The following is a 4,066-nucleotide window of genomic DNA, read 5'->3' on the forward strand; positions in this document are numbered from 1 at the left end:
TCTGCTGAGCATTGCTAACAGCATCTGTTTTTATTTCAGATTTTCAGCATCTGCACTATTTTATTTTTGTACCAACTATTTATTGCTGATGATGCCTGTTTTATTTCAGCTTTACATAATGTTTATTTCATGCTTTTTAGCAACAAATTTGGTTTTACACATCCTGACTCTTCTGTCAGTTAAATTAATGGTCATTCACAGTAACTGATGAAAAAATGGCTAACATTCTAACAAGGGGTTATTTTTCAATTGTCCCAGATCATATTCATTTGTCAGATGTAGCCTTTGAATGCAACTGTTTATGTTTGGTCAATACAGCCTTTCCTATCTTCTTCAATTTTCCAGATCTGAAATTGTCATTGACATCTTCTGTAGACAAATAACCTATAGATGCTATGTTTTATACACATCGATTCAAGTGTAAATTCTCAAAGTCTTGTTACAGATCTGTTCATATCAAAGGAATTTAAGCAGCAAATGAGATTAAGTACAGTACCATATTGCTTAACCTTTTCTGAACAGCGGACATATACTCTGACAGCACGTCAGCAACAGAAAGGTCAAAGGTAATGTTCTCTCTCAATGGGCAATGATGTAGCAACTCAGTGTTTCTGAGCTGGCTGGATATTCTGAACAAGAGAAATAATTTCCATTTAACCAAGGTTTGATCAGGGATAGTCAACATGTCTTTGTCAGATAATGCCTTACAAATCTGGTTGATTTTTTCGAGGAGGTGACTAAGGGCATAGATGAGAGTAATGCAGTTGATATAGTCTGTATGGATTGCAACAATGTCTTTGACAAGGTTCCACACAGGAGACAAATAAAGAAGGTAAACGCACGTATGATCCATGGTAGCTTGGCAAGAGGAACTCAAAACAGGCTTTAAGCTTTATGGTGGAAGACAGACGATGGTGGGAGAAGACATTTTGTGTGACTGAAGTCTCATCTCCAGTGGTTTACCACAGGGATCACTGCTGGTTCCTTATCGTTTGTGATATCTAAAAATGATATGGAAGAAAATGTGAAGTGGGGGCATTGATTAATTAAGTTTGTAAATGACATGATGATTGACTGCGTGGTCGACAGTGAAGAAGGAGGTCTTAGGTTACAGGAGGATATAAATGGATTGCACAGATGGGCATATCAATAGCAGATGGAATTTAGCCCTGATATGCATTAGGTGATGCACTTTGGAAGAAGTAACAAAACAAGGGAGTACTCAATGAATGGTAGGATGCTAGGGAGCTCAGAGGAACAGAGAGGGCTGAGGGTGCTTGTCCACAGATCCTTGATGGTGGCAGGACAGGTTAATAGGACACATGCTTTTATCAGTCAAGTCATAGATCAAAAGAGTAGGAACATTATGTTGGATTATGTTGGTATTGATTTTTGGTTAGGCGAGAGATGCAATAGTGCATGCAGTTCTGATCCACCATAGAAGAAGATGTATTGATTTTTGGTTAGGCGAGAGATGCAATAGTGCATGCAGTTCTGATCCACCATAAGAAGAAGATGATTTTACTGGATTGGACGGACAGGAGATTCACCACAATGTTTACTGTTTTTGGAGCACTTTAGCTCTGAAGAGAGGCTGGATAAACTTAGATTAGATTAGATTACTTACAGTGTGGGAAAAGGCCCTTCGGCCAAACAAGTCCATACTGACCTGCCGAAGCGCAACCCACCCAGACCCATTCCCCTACATTTACCCCTTCACCTAACACTACGGATTTAGCATGGCCAATTCACCTGACCTGCACATTTTTGGACTGTGGGAGGAAACCGGAGCACCCGGAGGAAACCCACGCAGACACCTGAGGCGGGAATTGAACCCGGGTCTCTGGCACTGTGAGGCAGCAATGCCACTGTGCCGCCCACTACTTGAATTGATTTTTTTTGGACTAGAGAAATTGAAGGAGAACCAGAGAGGGATATACAAGATTATGAGGGGCAGGGCAGATAGAAGGTAGTACAGGGTGACCCCCTACATCCACAGATCCAGTTTCCGCAGCCCGAACACATTATATGGAATGTTCCAGAACCAGGGACCAGGAACTGCTGGGAAGATACATTTCCCATTTAATTGAAAGGATTCACACCTATCCGCGGGTTCTGGCTTCCACAATAGGTTTAGGAACTCATCCCCCATGGGTACAGGGGAGACTACTGTAGTTCCCTTTAGTTGAAGGATCAATAACAAGGGGTCACACTTTTAAAGTGGATGGCAGGTTTAGAAGGGATTTGAGGAAATACTTTTTCTCGCCCAGAGGGTAGTGAGTGTCTGAAATATACTAGAGGGTAGCCGAGGCAGGTAACCTTTAAAACGTACTTGGAAATGCACCTTGAAATGCCATTCAAGGTTATGTGCCAAGTGTTGGAAAGTCAAGATATAGTACAGATTCAATGGGCCAAAGGGCCACTGCCATACAATAAAATTCCATGATCCTATGAGTACATGTCAGTGCCTTTAAGTTACTGCATATGCATGACAGCATGATTAAATTAAAGGACTTGGATGAGTGAGCCACTTGTAGCAAAAAATAACTCAGCAAAGCATGATCAAGAGAGGTGGCAAGGTGGTCACACTGAGTTAGATGAGGCTGTATTTGGAAATTAAACCCCTATCTGTGGATAACCTAACAAAGGGCTGCCAATAAATGAGGCCCAAGTTGGAGTCCCACTCGATCCAGAGGTGTGCCATGATATGTCTGAACAGGTTAATTACAAATATCTACAAATGAGGAAAAGGAAGTCAAACATAGATCTTAGTCTATTCCCTTTATCCTGTGGGATTATAATCATCTGTGGAGAAGGGATATGCTAGAGCTGCTCCTCCTCGGAGCTTTACTGCTTCTGCAACATAGCTAAGCTGTGTTGCAGGCATGTGTCATGAGCGAGGGAAGGCAAGACTCAACTCAGTAGACACTGAATCACTTGAAAGTTACTGGACAAAGTTGCAATTCCCAAAGAAAAAAGCAATTTTCAGGCTAAAATACCTTTCTGTCAGTATTACGTTTTCACTGTAGCTAAGAATCTTGTTGAATTTAACTTTTTTTTTGCTAGAGCAAACCAGATTAGTAATCATTTTCCACCATTCACTCACCTCATCCAACCTGGCAAGACATAGAAACATTGTGGAATCAATGCTTTAGCAGTATAAATCAGAGAATGCAATTTAAGATTAATGACTTTATTTGGATTTTATAGATCTGAATTGGTTACCTGACAGATATAACAAATTGGAACTACCAGAGCAAAAGCCAAAGAGAATGGTGTCACACTGGGACCCCATGCCAAAGATCCTTCTTGGAGATCTAAATCTTCATACGCACACAACCCACCCCTCCTTGCCTGGGGAAAGACCTGAATGCCAGCACCAAGCACTCACAGATCAGCCTGCCAGATGTCCAGGTGTAGGGGTACGTTGTTTTGATCTCAGCTACATGCTTCCCTAACTTTTTCCCCATTCTGAGCCTATTTTGAGCTTTGATGTAGAGATGCCAGTGTTGGACTGGAGTGGACAAAATTAAAAATCACACTACTTGAAAGTCTAATGACCCTGAGTTTGGAGATCCAGTCGACATGACAGAATGGGAGGTGGATGTGTGGGTGTGTAGGTGAGGGGGTGGGGAGAACTTTGGCAAGCCCTGTTTTAGCCCCAAATAAAAAATGGCATTTTCCCTTGCAGCAACGATAATTTTTTATTCCCTCAACAACCACAATTTGACCACTCTAAACAAGACACCACTTTGTGTTGTATTAGAACAAGTTTGCACTATACCTACTGTTTTATTTAATCACTTAATTTAACATTTTATTCTTGACATTTTCAGTTTCCATTTTTCAGACTATGTTCATAGGTGACTCTTAGCTCTCTACATGCTTAGGTATGCTTTCACTTTCCCTGAACTCTAAGTAATGCATTATAAAGTGCATGGTTCCTCCCTCTCCATTCTGCAGTCTCTTCTGCCCTGCCCTCAGTCTCATCATGTCCTAGACCTTAGCCTGACATGTTCCCCATGCTATTCTCTTTCAGATGATGCAATTAAATACAATAAGCAAC

At 41.3% G+C, this 4,066-nt stretch overlaps 1 protein-coding gene across 2 annotated transcripts in view; it reads right to left on the minus strand.

The window, feature by feature from the left end:
• Window positions 1-4,066, minus strand: part of stx17 (syntaxin 17) — a 114,895-nt gene that overhangs the window by 105,861 nt on the left and 4,968 nt on the right. The gene's annotated exons all lie outside the window — the stretch shown is intronic.

Source organism: Chiloscyllium plagiosum, chromosome 5 (assembly GCF_004010195.1).
Source record: "Chiloscyllium plagiosum isolate BGI_BamShark_2017 chromosome 5, ASM401019v2, whole genome shotgun sequence".
Classification (NCBI taxonomy): Eukaryota; Metazoa; Chordata; class Chondrichthyes; order Orectolobiformes; family Hemiscylliidae; genus Chiloscyllium; species Chiloscyllium plagiosum.